The 18,376-nt window shown below is 44.7% G+C and overlaps 1 long non-coding RNA gene across 1 annotated transcript; it reads left to right on the plus strand.

Annotated features, from left to right (window-relative positions):
- The first annotated feature begins 4 nt into the window (after positions 1-4).
- Positions 5-17,783, plus strand: LOC108408823 (uncharacterized). Its single transcript, XR_001856080.3, has 5 exons — positions 5-137; positions 235-269; positions 373-493; positions 14,931-15,214; positions 15,793-17,783. It is a non-coding gene; the product is annotated as an uncharacterized lncRNA (long non-coding RNA).
- The last annotated feature ends 593 nt before the right edge of the window (positions 17,784-18,376 follow it).

Below are 18,376 nucleotides of genomic sequence, written 5' to 3' on the forward strand. Positions count from 1 at the left end.
TGCCCGGCTGGGGCCGCCTCCCTCCCTCCCGACGCCGCTCCTGGGGCGTGCGGGCAGGGAGCGGCCCGTGGGAGGCGGGGTTGAGGGGCGCAGTCGCTCCCTCGGACTCCCGGAGTTGGGCCCGGCTCTGTCTTCAGGTTCATTTTTTTAGATGTCATTTATTTACCTAGATACTACAACTTTTTTTTGCTTTAAATATAATTGGATTTTTTTCTGCCCCCCTCCTTTTTAAAGATCAACCTTTGCAGCAGTGTATACTAGAAAAAAAGGTAGGTTCCTGCGCTGCCCAAGTCCCCACCCCCAGTCAACCATTGCTAGCAGTTTGGACTACATTCTTAAATGTTTTTCCTGGACCATATTTATATTTTACAGAAATGGAAACCCACCACACTGGCGTCCATGGTCAACTGGGTGGCCACATGCAGGTGATCCCAGGACCCAGCTTGTGCCCAGCTGCAGCTCCAGACCAGCTGGAGAGAGGCTGCCTTACCTCGTGAGACACCCCCCACCCCCCACCCCCCCATGAAACCGGTGGTGGAGGTAATACCTTCACAGTTACAGGGGCTTGTTCTTTGGCCTCAGTGTTGATGTAGCTGTTGGGTTTAAGTTCAGTCAAATCTCATCTCAGCATGATTGCAGATGTTTCACCATGAAATTGCCAAACCATTCTCCAAACACATCAAATGTGGGCCGCGCCTCCAGCAGCCGTGTTCAGATCTTTCCAGAAAGAGGGACTTCGTGTGGCTTTAATTGTAGGGAAACTGTGCAGGGTCTGTGTTAAGCTTGGTGACGGTGCAGTCAGACAGCCTGGAGACTAAGCAGAAAGATTCTGGTCTAGCCAATTCCCTGTTCTTGAGTAAGTCAAGCAAATGAGACTATAAACTTTTCCAGCTCTCAATTTTCTTATCTGGGACATGGGGTTGAATGGAAATTAAGTAATACTGATCTCATGTGGCTGTTGTGAGTACTGGATGAAGTACTGGCATCGCTCGCTTGGTGGTCACAGCCAGCCGTGATGACCTCCTGTTTGCTCCTCCCCTCCTTGCAGCCCACTCTAGCTCTGAAATGCTCTGTGCGCTAATCGGCTGACCCCCTTCAGGCTCCTCCCACTGCATGCCTGGGTTTGAACTGTTATCAGCTCCCATCCTCCCATCTTCTTATTTTGGAAGTAAAACTGGCCAGTTAAAAGAACTGTGAATTCATCCACACTGTGGAACACTGCAGCACCTGTGTGGGTCGATGTTTTTGTACACTCGAGTATGCCTTTGCTTGGGCAAGCACCCTGCCCCCATGCCCCCGAAATCTTCTGTCTGTGGGGTTCATGTGGGTTTGGTGAAGTTCATTGGTTCAGGGCTGGACGGACATGGGACGTATTAACCCAACAGCCATTCACAGCCTCCTTTCAACTTTGCTGCCTCTCACTGTCCTGCCCCAGCTTCTCAGCTAGGGTGTGGCCAGATAACCTAGTTCTGGCCAATAAAGTAAAAGTATGGCTTCTGGGAAGATACTTTACTTTCTGAGAAAAGTGACATGCTTGAGAAACCAACTGTCTGTCCCTTCTTCCCTTTCCTGCTTCCCTTGAAGGCAGATGTGAAGTGTTGAGCTGGGGAAGCCATGTTAATAACCCTAAGGCAACAGTATAAGGATAGAGTGGAGGGTGGAAAGAACTTAAATCCTAGATATTTGACCAGTACTGGGCCTCTCACTTCTGGACTTCTAAGTAAATAGTAAATACCCTAATGGTTTAAACTTTAAGCAACCGTTAGTAGAACTCTTTTGTGACTTGAAATTAAAAAACATGGCCCACTGTAACAGCAAATGACTGAGGTCTTTCTTTTTGTTTACACTACTATTTGGGGGAGAAACATTTTTTGTCCTAGGATCTTGAGCTGTAAAATCAGGAAAGCTTAGAGCTGCCAGTGAGAAAAATAGAACCAATGGAAAAGAGACACAGAGCCCTGGTGACATGACTTGAGCTGCCTAGATCTAGCCATGCCTGAGGCTGTGAGTGAAAACATAAATGTCTTTTCTTCCCTGAAGCCAGAGGAAATTCTGGACAGGTACTCAGTTACCTATTCCTGCATAACAGATTACCCCAAGACTTAGTGGTTGAAAGTAATAAGTGCAGTAAACGCTACATAGAAATGAGTGATCAAGCCATAAAAAGACATGGAAGGAAACTGAAATGTGTACTATTGAGTGAGAGAGGCCAACCTGAAAGACTACATACTGTAATATTCTGACTTTTTGACATTCTGGAAAAAGCAATACTAGGCAAATGAGGGAGACAGTAACAAGATCAGAGGTTTCTGGGAATTAGTGGGGTGGGTGGGAGAGGATTTTTAGGGCAGTGAAACTATTGTGTATGAAACTATAACGGTGGATACACGTCCTTATATGTTTGTTTAAACCCATGGAATGTACAAGAGTGAACGCAGATTTTGGATGATTACGATGTGTTGATGTAGGTTCATCAGTGACAAGTGTATCACTGGTGGGAGGTGGTGGGGATGGGGCAGTGTGCATGTGCGGGGCCAGAAAGCCTATGGGAGAGCTCCGTACCTTCCTCTTAGTTTTGCTGTGAACCTAAAACTGCTAAAAAAAAGAAACCCAGACCAAACCAAACAAAAAACAACAAGCTTTTATTATCTCCTGGGATCTCTGTGAGCTTATTAACATTCCAACAGGGTGCGATGGGGCTGTGCCTGGAGCCTCGAATGGAAGACTCAGGCTGGGATCACATGAAGGTTCTTGTACTCACGTGTCTGGCAGTTGATTCCCGCTGGCTGTGAGCTTGAACACTCACATAGGCCCTCTCCTTGTGGCCTGGGCTTCCTCCCAGTGTGGTGGCTGGGTTCCCAGGGCAAACATGTTGAGAGACAAAGAAAGATGGGCTGACGCTGTATCCTGTTAGCTTCAGAACTCACACAGCATGACCCTGTTGAACTCTATCGAGGTGGTCACAGGCCCCAGATTTAAAAAGAACATAGACCCCGCCCCTCTGTGTGAGGAGTGTCAGTAACATAAGAAGAGCATGTGGGATGGAATAAATATGTAATACAGTCATCTTTAGGCCATACGATCTGCCACAGACATATACTAAGTTATATTAGGATTTGATCAACTTGATTGATTACCTGCTTTGTACCAGCCATTATGCCAAAGATCTTTCAAGCATTATCTCATTGACTCTTCATAATATGCTTTGAAGTAAATGCCCAGTTTACTTCCATTTTACGGACATTTTTACTTTAGTTTCCTTAGTGGGGTGGGACTATGGGGGGAGAGGAGTTCACTTGCCGCTTAATATTTGTGTGAAATGAATGATATTTGTCTTGGGGGTGGGAATCAAGCTCTAAAAACTTTAATCAATCTTATGCTTCCATCTGGACCAATTAAAGTGCTTCCTGTCCCTCATGGTCCTCTTTTTCATGCATTTATAAGTTATTTACTGAGTCTGTATCATGGGCAGGACACTGTAGGTTCTGGAGATACAACAGTGAGCAAAACAAAGGCCATCCCCTTGTGGACCTCCAGGCTCTAGTGATTTCATTTTGATGAAGTTTAATAACTCACTGTGGTAGCCAACTTCCAAGGCGGCTCCTAATGATTCGTGCCTTTATGTCCCCTCCCACAATGGCTAAGAATGACCTGCGTAACCAAATGAAATGAGTGTGTCTTTTAAAGTTAGGTCATGAAAGATACTGCAGCTGCCAGCCTGCTCACTCTCTCTGAGATGACTTGTTCTGGGGAAGCCTGCTGCCATGTTGTGAGGATGCTCAAGAAGCCTTATTGGAAAAGCCCACGTGGTGGGGAAATGAGGTCTCCTTCCAGTAGCCTTGTGAGTGAGCCATGTTGGAGGTGGATCCCACAGCCTCAGTCAAGCCCTCAGATGACTGTAGGCCTGGTCAATATCTTGACTGAAAACTTATCCAAGTCCCTGACCCAGACTCACTCAGCTAGGTTGCTCTTGAATTCCTGACCCACAGGAGCTATGAGGTAATAAATATTTGTTGTTTTAAGCTGCTAAATTTGCATGAATTGGCTATCCAGCAATAGGTACCTAATACACTTAGAAAAATTCACAACAAGTGTGGGTGTTGGGCAGGGAATTCAACCCTTATCTCTGCCCCCCCACCCCCGTGCCGCATCTGACCCGCTAGGAGCTCTTACCCCCACACCCCCACATGCTGCCGCCGCTTTGTGATATCTCCTGCCATGGCTTTTGCTGAGCCTTCTGTTACGTGCAGTCTGACATCTCCATAAATGCTGCATCTCACTGATCTTTGCATTTGCCATGCCACGAGCTCAGAACCTTGCACACAAAAGCCAAAGCCCCACATGTTTCAGAGCATTGACTCTGGAGCCCAGTGGGTTCAGATTCTAGATCAGCCACTAGTTAGCTGGGACACTTCTCTTGACCTCTCTGTGCTTCAGCGTCCTCAACAGTAAAATGCGGATAATAATCATAGCAGCATCATAGGGTTGTTGTGAGGATTAAGCTGACACATGTAGAGCGGTTGGAACTGTCCTGACACGTGGCAATTGCTCAATTAATATCGGATATTAGATGAAGCCATATGAAATTACCATTTTTCTGTATCAAAAATTATACTATTAGTAATTTCACATAGTTGAACCTAATATTATTGTTTTCCGTTTACCAAAATTATATGCAAAGAAACAGTCCAGCAACCAAAGCAATTATAATTGGTATTAATGTCTCTAGTAGGGTGTCAAAGAGGATCTGAGTCAAACTCAGCCCCGCTTAGAATTCTCCTTGCCCGCCTCCTTCCACTGCCACCAGGAAACCTTTCCCCACGGCTCATTCTGAGCTCCTAAGAACTCTCTCTGCCCCAACCCCTCATCCCTTAGCCAGCAGGGTGAAGCCCTTGTTCTTCCTTCCATTCGCCCCCTTCCTCCTCCTCAGATAAATTTCTCCAGGCCTTTTTGGTGCAGCCGCCTGGGTTTGGCTTCTCCACAGTTTCTCTCGCTCTCGCTTATCTCAAAAGCCCAGACACGCAACTGCTGAAAACTAGCTCCTTAGAGAGCGGAAGAGAGGGGAGAAGCTGAGAGGGCAAAAGCACAATTTCTTTTTTCTTTTAAGAAAAATTTAATTGTGATAAGAAGCACATAACGGAGTTTCCCATCTTCACCCTGTGCAAGTGTGCAGCGCAGTAGTGTTACGCGTATTCATATTGTGGGGCAGCCAATCTCCACAGCTCTTTCATCTTGCAAAAATGGAACGCCGTACCCATTAAACAACAACTCCATTTCCTCCTTCCCCAGCAGCCATCGCTCTACTTTCTGTCTCTGTGCAGTCCTATGGTATTTGTCCTTTTGTGACTGGCTTATTTCCCTCAGCACAGTGTCCTTGAGCGCCGTGCATGCTGGAGCTTGTGTCAGGATTTCCTTCCTCTTAAAGGCTGAGAGTTAATCCGCTGTATGTATAGACGCTGTTTTGTTTATCCACTCATCTGTCCGTGGACAGGGGTTGCTTCCACCTCTCAGCTATTACAAAAGTCCTTTTAAAGGGGGAAACAAGAATAAATTCAGTAATTTTAGGCTCCTTCACAAGGGAAAGGCAATATAATAAACTGCATGACTGTGTGGTTCAAACATTCGTTGGTAAAGCAGATGAGAGCCCCAGGAGAGCCGCGTACGGAGCCGGCCAGATGCTGGTGGCATACCAAGGACTCCAGAACCACACTGGCTGGCTTTGAGGCCCAGCTCTACCACTTACTGATTGGGCAATGTCTGGTAAATCACTTAATTTCTTTGTCCCCTAATGGCTTCATCCATAAATAGGAAAAACAGTTTCGTCTATACAGCTTGTACTGTTATTACCAAAAGCAATCATATCAGGGAGAAATAAATGATTTAGCACATGTAAGGCACTTAGAACAGTGCCTGGCACAGAATTAGCCCTCATGAAGGCATCAGTATTATTAGGGCTTTGAGATGGACCTTAAAAGAGATTTAGGATCTAGTCACTGAAGAGGAGGCGGCGGCATTGCAGACAGACAGAACGAGCAAGGGCTTGGAAGCACAGAGGCTGGGGGAGAAGCGTTTCCTGACTTAAGAAACAAAAACACAGGACACTCAGTTAGATCTGAATTATTTTTAATTGCCTATGCATAAGTACTTTGAGATAGAAGGAAAATATTGCATGAAATCCACTTATTCTAAAAATGTATTTGTTTATCTGAAATACATTAGAACTGGTTAATTACATACCTCTTTCATTATATTTCTCTGGTGATTTGGTTTTCCTAATAGTTCCTTCTTTTGAAGAATTTGCTTAAAACAATCCTTGAAGCATTAGAGTCTATATTCCATTTCCATTTTACCATGATTTCTGCAGTTGTCACATCCACCTTATTTTGTTCTTGGCCATTGAACATTCATTAATGAAAAGTCATGCCCAGCGTCGTGAGTCAGTATATAGAACATGTACATCATAAAGAGAATTGCTCTGAGAATTGCTCTTCAAACGTGACTGATTGAAACAGGTAATACCATCTTTCACAGCATAACTTGCTTTTCCAGTCTTCAGGGTTACACTGCATCTCTTGGTCAGCTTTTTTAAATGCCCACTAACAAAAGGAGCATTGTCTCCAATTTTTATTTCTTTTTTCTTCAGTGCTGTATGTGGTGATTACAATTGTTCCCAGGCTGAAAGACTGTTTAGTAACAACCATATAACATAATCAAATTTTTCAGTGGGTGAAACCTATTTCAAAAGATCATCAGAGCAACGAGAGGTTAACATCCAAAATATATAAAGAACTCACATGCCTCAACATCCAAAAAGCAAATAACCTGATTTAAAAAAATGGGTGGAGGATGTGAACAGACACTTCTCCAAAGAAGAAATTCAGACGGCCAACAGGCACATGAAAAGATGCTCCACATCGCTGATTATCAGGGAAATGCAAATTAAAACCACAATGAGATATCACCTCACACCAGTTAGGATGGCCAACATGGAAAAGACTAGGAACAACAAATTCTGGTGAGGATGCAAATTCTGGAGAAAGGGGAACCCTCCTACACTGCTGGTGGGAATGTAACCTAGTTCAACATTGTGGAAAGCAATATGGAGGTTCCTCAAAAAACTAAAAACAGAAATACCATTTGACCCAGGAACTTCATTCCTAGGAATTTACCTGAAGAATACGAGATCCCAGATTCAAAAAGACATATGCACCCCTATGTTTATTGCAGCGTCATTTACAATAGCCAAGATATGGAAGCAACCCAAGTGTCCATCAGTAGATGAATGGATAAAGAAGATGTGGTACAGATACACAATGGAATACTACTCAGCCATAAGAAGGAAACAAACCCTATGCTTCCAGTTTGGTCAGGAGCCAGTTTATAGGCCGAGAGGGATTTGCGTCGGGGAATAGTGGGAGGTAAGTCCAGAAAGGGGTGTGGAAGTAAGGTGGTGAATGTCCTGAACTGTGTTTTGTGGAATGTTAGTGCTAACCAGATGTTCCAATGTTTTCATTGAAAAAAATGTGGCCAGAACCATTTTGAAGTGCTGGTTAAAAAAAAAAGTTTCAGGTCCCTGTCACATATTTAGGCACTTACCTAATGTGCATGTAAATGGAGAAGTGATGGTAGCTTCCTTTTTTTAAATGAAGCATCTTTTAATATCCAAATATCAGTGGTTTTTCTCAGCACAGTTTAGGAAGCACATGTTCAGGAATTGATATTATCTTAAAGGGTGTGGAGAGCCACAGAAAGCTTTTCCACAGGAGACAAATGACATAAGGTACCAAGCATAATCTGGTGTGGTTTCAGGATGGAACAAAAAGGGAGAATACAAAAGCAAGGCAAAGACTAGAGTAATAGCTGACAGGTGAGGTTGTGAGGGCCTGGGTCCCAGCGGTGGGTGTAAGAGTGAGAGGGGCGGTTCGCATGGGGCGAGAAAGACGAATACCAAATGATTTCCCTCATTTGGGGAGTATAACAACAAAGCAAAACTGAAGGAACAGAACAGCGGCAGACTCACAGACTCCAAGAAGGGACTAGTGGTTACCAAAGGGGAGGGATGGGGGACAGTGGGTGGGGAGGGAGGTAAAAGGGGATTGAGGGGTTTTATGATCAGTGCACATGGTGTTGGGGGGTTATGGGGAAGGCAGTGTAGTACAGAAGACAAGTAGTGACTCTGTGGCATCTTACTACACTGATGGAAAGTGACTGCAATGGAGTTTGGGGGGGGCACTCGATAATAGGGGTGAATGTAGTAACCACACTTGTTTTTCATGTGAAACCTTCATAAGAGTGTATATCAATGATGCCTTAATAAAAAATAAAAAATATATTTAAAAAAAGATTGTCAGAGCAAGTACTGCAGTAATTATGCACCTTGGGCTGGAAGGTATTTTCCTCTTCATACAGAATGTTGTCTCTCTTAAGAAATGAAAGGGGTAAATTTTTCATCAATTCTTCTTTAACACATGCAACAAGTTCCTTTAAGCAATGGAGAACTTCTGTGTGATCACAAGTCTGATTGCACACCCAGCTGAGTGAGATGTGATGGGAAAGCCCTCAAAAGACCAAAGAAAAGACCAGAAACAGCATAGGAGACATGGACTTTTTTTTTGGGACTTGCCAACAGGGAGTCCAGGAGTGCCTGGCTGGACGAGGTTGCACACCATCATTGTGGGCAGGTAGAAAACTGTATATCGGGGTGGAGACAAAGGCTATGTGCTTTGCTAGAAGGGCTTATTCTTGTGTGACCAGCACCCTTGGTCAGAGGGGTCTGCCTCCCAACACAATGTCTCCATCGATAAGCAGGCCTGAATTTGGCCAGCCCCAGGCCATCAACCTACTGTATTCCTAGCATATGGCCTGAAGCAGGGGACCATGTGGACACTTGGTTATTATGGGACAAAAGGTTACAAGCAGGCAGTGCTTGTTTCCACAACTTTGAGAACACTGTTCGCTCTTCTTTCAATTTGCATAAATGTATCACTAAATTGATACTGAATGCTGTAAAGAAATAAGTAGACTCCATTCAATGCATTACTCAAAATGTCACCAAGAATTTTGTGGCCCTTTTCTTTAGAACTGAAATATAAAGTCAATACTGCAGATAAATGGAAGATTCTTTCAACTGCATTTGGTCAAGAGAACCAATGGTTTTTTAATGTGAGAGATGGAGAATGCCAGATGCCAACAAAATCATAGAAGTCCTTAATGAGTCAGTTACAACAGTTTCGATGCGGAAGTAGGAGAATGATTTCAGGACAGTTACTTCGTTCTCAAAAGAAAAGACGTCAGGTGCTACTGAGCAGTGTAACGCCGAACATGGGCAGACCAACCAACACCTTCAGTACACTTACTTATGCTTTGCTTCAACTTTGAATAACATTGTACCCTTATATAAACAAATTCCATAAACGTGTATTTGTATTATCTCCAACAAAAGTAGTCAAAATTTCCCGTGAACTCTTTTTTACATATACAAAAACACTGCATATATTTAATGTATACAATTTGATGAGTTGGGACATATGCATACATCTGAACAAACCATCACCACGATCAAGGGAAGAGGGACACAGCCACCACCTCGGACAGTTTCCCGTGTGCTTTGTTTTTGGGGATGTGTATGTGCATATCAGTAACTCTGACGCAGTGAGTCTGCACAAAAATATGCTACCGTTTGTGAAGTCTCAGCTAGAAGGGATCTACTTGGACTAGCCTAATAAACAAGGCTTTTTCATAAGAAAAGTATTACACACAGGACAAGTTGTGATTACTCGCATTGTGGCTGGGCTGTAAAAAGGTGAGCCATCTAGGTCTTTGAGAACCCTAGTAATAAGTGGAGCTCATAGATTTTCACTGTGGCAGTAGATTTCTCTCTAGCATTGGAAAATTTGCTTGCAGTGTCAGCACCAGGAAGCCAGCAATACACTCAAAAGGTTGTTTGAGCTGCAAGACTGGGGATGATACACAGTGCAGGCCCTTCAGTTTCTGTTGATTATTTTATCTTCTTAATCAGGAAAAAGTTAGTTCATCACTTTCCTTAGTACTAGCTTAGGAAATCATGCATCTTTTCTGCTTAGCTATTACTATATACTGACTTAGATCTAACTTTCCAGCATTCTTTATATTACATGAACAATTGCATACTGCAAAAGCTTCAAGGAGTTATTCCTCATTAAATTAATGATGGCCCCATAGAAAGTTCACAACATCTATGCTTGCTTTTTGGTATTTGGGGGTTCAAATATACACAAATAAAAGAATAGATCATAAAAACCAGCGCAAGACTCAAAGAGATTGAATTTGATAATCTCACAGCTGTGACAGTGTATCTGTCACTCTCAAGTCTGAACTCAACGCTAAACCACAACCGGTCTGACTTAAAAAGGGCTGCAAGTTTTCTAACTAGCATGACGTCAGACCAAAAAACGGTGCATTTCTGGTTTGCCTGAAATGTACTTTTAAGGAAAAGTTCCCCAGACAAGTCCAGAGTTGATTTTATGTAAGGTTTTGGGAAGCCGAGCAAGTATTCTGTGGACGGCAGGGCATCTCCGCGTTAGTGGGCCACTGGCCTAAGGCTGCCTGTGACTCGCTCCCTTTCAAGTCCCTGGACTGAGGGGCTCGCTGATTGGCTGTTGTCTAGCTCAGGGGCGTCACCGGTGGGCCAGCTTGCAGGCGCTAGGTGGACGGGTTTTGCTCTTTTCAGAAGCATTGTTCCTGGAGTGAGCGTGTGTTTGACTGGCTGATTCTTCAGAACAAAAAATCCCAAGTTTTCTCTTATTAATGAATGGTGGTTACTGTTCACGACTCCAGACTTTGGCCAAAAAATAGTGTTTTCCTTTCTTGAATATGAACATGAGTACCTTTAATTCTTGGTCTCCTTTTCTGTACTTCCCTCCGCCAGGTCTGCAGGAAACCATAACGGACTGTCCAGATCTCTATTTCTGGAAATACACTTTTCATCTAGTGTTGCCAGTTAAGTGATTTTAGCCCCAGTTACCATGGAGGGAAACTAGCTCTGATGCTTTATTGTAATTTATCTAAAAAAGCTGAATACAAGACATTCAGAATGTACTGAGAGTCAATACAGGACACAGAAAAAAAAATACAGGACACGTCCTGTTTACACAGGCAACTGTATGGGGAAAAGGGGGTCACCCCACCCCCAAAAGAGGGAAATGTAATTCTCATTTATTGTAGCCCTGCTTGTTAAAGGAAAACACTGGAAACAACCTAAATGTCCATCAGCTGGGAACCTGGTTGAATTAAGTCTTGCACACCTATCAAATGGAATACCATGTAGCCATCAAAGATGAGGTTGAGTTCAGTGAACTAATATAAAGACCACCACGATATAGTTAAGTTAAAAAAACACACACACCAAGATACAGAACTCTGTTTGTGGTATCATTTGCACCAAAGTATGCTTGGGGGCTGTGGAGTCAGGAGTATATGTTCCTCTATCTCTGGAAGGATATTCAAGGGACACTTTGTGATCTCCTTGGGGGAGGGGAATGGAAAGTCTGACGGTGAAGGGCAGGGAGCAGAGCCTTCCATTTCATGGCATTTCCTTTTGTTACTGTTTGATTTCTTTATTCTATGTGAACTCATTACCTGTACTAAACACTTTTAATTATTTTTAAAATAATGATTAAAAAAATCAAATGTGTGACCTGGCCATGGACAGGAGGCCCAGGTTGACATGTTTGGGGTGTGGACAGATGTGTTCTGAGCCTGGTGACCCTTCTGCCCCGGCCGGATCTCTGAGGCTGGCCAACCAGCTGTGTGGGATGTTTCCCACGTCTGTCTGTTCCACATCACAGAACACAGGAAACAGCCTGGGGCTGGGAGGGGAGCAATGTCATCCCACACAGCAAAGGGCTGAGAAACAGAGCTCCCTGTAAATGCACTAAACTGCACAGGCAGCCAAGGGAAACAGGAACCGCTCTCATTATTCTGGGTAGGATCCACTTCCTGGGAGCTCTGCTGCTGGCGGAGGTAAAAACCTAAATGGTCCTCTAGAGTGTCCGTGGGATATCATCCATCGCCAGAGGTCTCATCTGCGAGGCAGTCTGCTTTGAGGGTAATGGCTCGTTTTCTGGCAAAACAGGTCTCTGCAGCACAAAATGTATTGCAGACAGATCGCATGATGACATTTGAAAACAGAGGGGTTGGGAGTGGTGGAACCCACTGTAGCAGACAGTCGCCATCATTATCGCAGCTAATACTGACTGAGCATTTCTGTGGCCTAGGGACTGTTCGAGGTGCTTGCAGGCATTATCATCTCAGCCCTTAGAACAGCCCTGTGAGGTAGGCGCAGTTATCCCAATTTTACTAATGAAAAAAATGACATACAGGGATTAAGAAATTCAGCCAAGGTCATATAAGTGGCAAATCTGGGGTTTGAAGCCAGGCTGTCTGTTCTCCTAGCCATTCAGTCATACTGCCCCCAAAAGAGGGCTTCTCCAGCACAGCCTAAAAACCAGTTAAACACATCAAGCATTCATTGTGCACCAAGTGTGTGTCTGGGACTGGGAAAGGTGCCATGGGAAATTAATATTCCTGAGTGCCAGCATAGCTCTTGAAATGTGTTTAAAAAAAAAATGTTGAGGTGAAACTTACATAAAATTAACCAGCTTAAAGTGAACAATTAAGTGGCATTTAGTGCATTCACAATGTTGTTATTACCATCACCTCTATTTTGTTCCAAAACATTTTCATCATCTGCAAAGGAAATCACCTACTTATTAAACAGTTTCCATTTCCCCCACCCTCCAGCCCCTGATAACCACCAAACCTGTTGTCTGCCTTTGCACGTTGACTTATTCTGGATGTTTCATATAAATCGAATCATACAGTATGTGACCTTTTATGTCTGGCTTCTCTCACTTAGCATAATGTTTTCAAGGTTCATCCACACTGTGCCTGTACCAGCACTTGATTCCCTTTTATGCTGAGCAATAGTCCCTCTGCATACACCACAGGTGGTTTATCTGTTCTTTCTTTACGGGACATCTGGGCTGTTTGCACCTGTTGACAGTTGGACGCAGTGCTGCCGTGAACGTGTGCGTACACGTACTTGTTTGGGTGCCCGTTTCAGTTCTCTGGGGTATATCCATAAGAGTGGGATTCCTGGGTCACAAAGTAATTCCGTGTTTAACTTTCTGAAGAACTGCCAAATCGGAGTGTGGTATTTTGACATGGAGGCTCCTTGGCTGTGTCCTACCCAAGAAAAGGAGAGAAGTCCCTTCCAGGGTGAGTGAGAGAAACACAGTGGTGTAGTGAAGACACAGACTGACCTGGTTTTGAATCTCTGCCCTAGTGCTTGTTGACTGCATGTGTGTGGGCTGGTTAGAAGCCTCCTTGAGGCTCAGTTTCCTTATCTGTAGAAATGGAGAGGATCGCACCACCAGTCCATTCCCTCCATCGGCCTGGCGAGGGCTCACTGGGGGCCGGGCGCTGGGGATGGAGCTGCCATCATGGAGTTTACAGAATGAGGGGCGGGAGGAGGAAGGGAGATCGAGGAGCAAAGTATTTAACAAAGGGAAGAATCTTTATGTCTTGAGAATAATCATCCCCTGTAATCACAAGTAGACAGTGAGTACCTCCAGGTGGGCCTGCCTCTTATTTCTCACTATTCCCAGCAGCCAGCACAGGGCCTGCAGAGAGAGAGGGCAAGAGGTAGGTCACTTAGGGTTCTGGGTGGCACGCATCAGAAGCTGAGTGGCTTGGTTTAACAAGGATCACTGGGAAAAGATTGAGATACAGCCAACAGCCTCCCCCTGGGGGAGGGGATGAGGCTGGGCCCTAACAGGCACCTCGGCACCCGCGCCTGGAGCTCTGCCTCCCCTGGGGCTCTGCCCTCCAGGACCCTGCTCCAGACTTCGGCCTCGCCCGAGTGCCCCGCCCCAGCCCCAGTGCCTAATTGGAGCATGCAGGGCATGTGCGGCAGGGCGCTGCCACTGCAGGGTGGACTTTACACGACTTCCTGACACCGTCCTTGATGTTTGAGTCTCATTACGACGGTTTTCTGGCAGATAACAGTAAGGTGTCTGTAAGAAGGTATCTTTGTACAAAGTTACAGCTCGGGCTGAAAGAGCAAAACCTAGGCTGGGACTGAAAGTGCCGATTAGCTGGGATGGGAAAAGAAAAAGCGGGCTGGAAGGACAGGGATGATAAAGTCAGCAGGAAACATTGTTTGAACCCGAGGACGTGCAGCCGCTATGAATGTCATGAGGACCCTTTGGGTAGCCGCTGCCTCCTGACATATGACAAAAGCCAAAAGCAATGGCCTTTGCTGTTCTCATCCATCACTGGGATGACCAGCCGCTCAGTTGCCCTCCCCTCATGACAGCCCTCAGTCCCTAGTTAATCTCTGCTTTTCTCAGTCCTGACTCAAGAGCAGCCAGTCCAGAACTGATTCCTGCTTCCCTCAGACCCTCCTTGGAATCCTGCACCTGGAAATCAAAGTTTCCAAAGGCCTGCCCTTCTCGCACTGTCCTCTGGAGTGCCCCACCTCACTGCACTGAGTCAAGAAATCTGATGCTGTCAGACTGCAGGCTCCTACCTGGTGGCTCAGGCTAAATTAGGCTTTAATGGGACTGTCAGGGGCTGGAATTGAGGCTGTGATTGGCAGCCCCAGCAGGACCATGGGATGGAGGGGCGAAGTTCCCCAAGAGAAAGTGGAATGCCGTCACCGTGAGAAGGTGAAGGTGTCAGGCACCTGGATGCTCGGAAGAGGTGCTTGGTTGATGCTAACTGCTGATGAGGTCATGTTTTTAGAGACACTGCAGCAAATATCTTATAAAATTCTAGAGAATAATCATGCCTAATGATGATCGAATATTTGCTGTGCACCAGTCACTGTTTGTGTACGATCCCATTTGATTCTTAAAGTGAGCTGTTACCTACTTCTTGGATCCCTGCAGTGTTTAGGGCCTGCTCTCTGTGTGGGGAGGTCATCCAGCACGGAAACAAGGCGGACGGCTTCCTGCCTTGGTCACACCTCCGCAGCTACGCTGGCAGCGGCCCCTGGGCCCCTCACAGACCCGACTCGCCCTACTCTGCGACGGGGGACTCACACTCCACTCCGGCAGCAATGATGATAGGAACAACCATTCAGAATTCTCATAGGCTGTTGTGCTACATGCCAGGGAGGTGCTGGGAACTTTGCACGTATCATCTCATTTAATCAGCGGAGCAGCCCTGTGAGGTACGTGCGTCCTTCTTTGACAGGAAGCGAGGCCCAGAGACGTCCCCTGCTAAGGTTATACAGTGGATGAATGATGGGGCCAGGACTTGAACCCGAGGCTGTCTAGAGCTCATGTGCTGAACCACAAGGCTACATTGTTTGACCTACGACCGTTTGTACCTACGACCTTGCTTTATATTTTTGTACTTGTTTATTCATAGATAAATATTTTTAATGAATTCATTAGCACTTAGCACAGGACCTGGCACATGAGATTCATGTCATTATTATCACAGTTACAAGTGGATGTGTTCTTGACAAGTATGTAAACCAAATCCTGTTCTCTGTAATGTTAGCTTATGATTTTCATTTTACCTTCATTGCTCAGCGATGTTCAGTTTGCTATGGCTCTGATATGCCCTCCACCTCCCCGCTGAATGCCATCTACCAAACTTCTCCTCACGCTCTTCATGTGGCAAACAAACACTTAAGGGCAAGTGCCTGAAAAATCATCTCAGCAAATCTGTTTGGGGAGGGAAGAATCCTTTTGTCATGGGGTAAATATCATCACTCCTTAATTTTTCTTTTCATAATCTCAGGAGTCCGCTCCAGGATTTGAGGAAGAGGCTGTGATGGCTGTCCCACAGGCTGGGGGAAGCCAGAGGGGCTCCGAGTGTGGGCTCCAGCCACTGGTACCACCATCATCATGGGTAGCTGGGCCAGAATGCAGGTTTCTGGGTCCACTGAGGCCATATCCCTGGAGAGGTGCCCATGAATCATCTGGCATGTTTCCTTGTGAAGAGCTTCCCCTAACATCCAGGGGAAGGAGCTTGGGGCAGGACTGGGGTCACTGTCAGGGGAGCAAATATGTTTAAAAAGTGCTGGTGGTTGTAAGAGTCTCCTGATTTGGCTCTCACATGTCTTCTCTGCCCAATTCTCAGCATGGCCTCACTTGCCCTGTTAACATCAACTTACCTGCTACCCAGCTGTTCTAAGACACCACCTCTGGAGAATGTGATGGGAGAGATCACACTCCCTGCTTCTCCCCCAAGACATGTTCTGCTCCCAGACGCCTAATTGCATAGGACCTAGCATCTCTCCAGGCCCCTCACCCTTCTTTCTTATTTCTTCTGGTCTTTGCTGCTGTTCCATTGCGGGGGAGGCAGGGAGAGCCGTTCCTAGAATGTGCAAAGGCCCATTCCCCTTGTGAAGTTCAAATATGAAATTTATATGAATCAGTTCTCCTTTGGATCTGAGGCATTGATATTTTGTACCTAATTAATATGTGGATTGAGCAAAGTTGGAGGCTGTTTGTTTAGCCCCTTGGCTGGCCTTCCCCTCCCTTCTTGCTGGGTTTATTTCTTGTCTATAGCTACTGTTGCAGCTTTCATTTGTCAGTCTGGTCTGACTTGGGTGATGCCTGGAGAGGAGGCAAGGCCTGCTCTGTGCCTCCTGGGGGGATGAAGAGCGGGTTCTAGAGGCATTGTGGGAAGAAAGCACTGAATGCTCGTAAAACACCTTGCTGCAGCTCAACAGCAAAAAAAATAAACAACCCAAATAAAAAATGGACAAAAGCCTTGGTTACACCATTCTCCAAGGAAGATATACAAGCAGCCTGTAAACGCATGAAAGGATGCTTACTCAACACCACTAACCAGCAGGGAAATACAAGTCAAAACCAGAATGAAATACCACTCCACACCTATTATAGGATGGCTATTATTTTAAAAAAAGGAAGAAAAAGGAGAAAACAAGTATTGATGAGGATGTGGAGAGATTGGAATCCATGTGCACTCCTGGTAGAAATGTAAAATGGTACATTGCTATGAAAACTGCATAGCAGTTCTTTAAAAAATTAAAATGGAATTACCGTATGAACCAGCAATTCCATTTCTGGGTATATACCAAGAATTGAAAGCAAGGACTTGAAAAGACACTTGTGCCTCTATGTTCATAGCAGCATTATTTGCAATGGTCAAAAGGTAGAACCTGCCCAGATGTCTATCAATAGATGATTGGATGAACAAAATGTGACCTGTACATACAATGGAATACTATTCAGCCTTAAAAAAGAAGGAAATCAGACAGAAATGAGCTGGGTCCAAGAGTGACTCAGGAAATATCCAGGATCCCCCCAGATAAGAAACATGAGAGGCACAGCACAGCACAGCCCCTGTCCCCATTTCACCAATCAGAACAAGCCTAGAGAGCTGACAGCTGTCAATCAAGGACCTCTCTGCCATGCCAAAAACCACATAAAAGAAGCCTCAGAATGAGCATCCAGGCCTGCCTGTCTCCCCTTAGGCAGGCCTGCTCTGCTACTCTAAGTGTCTAAAAACTTACTTTGCTTTCTTGACTTTGGTCTCTTGTCTCACTATATCTGACTTCCCTGTGACACTGAGCTGAGTCTTTTCCTTCCCAACATTTATATCAGTTTATATTACTTTTATCTGTTGTAGAATTTCAGTTAAAGAGAATCATATAGTATGTTATCTTTTGTCTAGCATCTTTCATTCATTTCACTCAATATAATGCTTTTAAAAGTCATTTTTATAGTTGTGTGCATTGGCAGTTTATCATTTTAAAATTATTGCTGCATAATATTCCATAACATGAATAAACAATTTGTTTATTGGAGATTTTGGGCATATTAGTTGTTTCCATTTTTTAAATTTATTATAAATATAGCTGCTATGAAAAAAAAAAAAGGAAGGAAATCCAGTCACATGCTACAACATGGATGAACCTTGAGGATATTATGTTAAGTGAAATAAGCCAGTCACAGAAGGATAAATATTGTATAATTCTACTTGAATCAGGTACTGAATGCTTTCAGTATTCAAATTCATAGAGACAGGAAGTAGAAAGGTGGCTGCCAGGGGCAGGAAGATTAGGGCATGGAGGGTTATTTTTAATGGGTATAGAATTTCAGTTTGACAGATGGGAAAAATTCTGGAGATGGATGATAGCAATGGCTGCATACCAGTGTGAATGTTCTTAATGCCTCTAAACTGTATGCTTAAAAATGGTTAAAATGGTAAATTTTATGTATATTTTACCACACACATAAAAATGGGGGCAAGAAGGGTACCCACCTCAAGTCCTGTAAAGAACAGCCAGTATTTACCGAGTCTTTACTGTGTGGGGGGCACTGCTCTAAGAACTTTAATCCTCACACACACC

The sequence above is a fragment of the Manis javanica genome, chromosome 14, assembly GCF_040802235.1.
Source record: "Manis javanica isolate MJ-LG chromosome 14, MJ_LKY, whole genome shotgun sequence".
Classification (NCBI taxonomy): domain Eukaryota; kingdom Metazoa; phylum Chordata; class Mammalia; order Pholidota; family Manidae; genus Manis; species Manis javanica.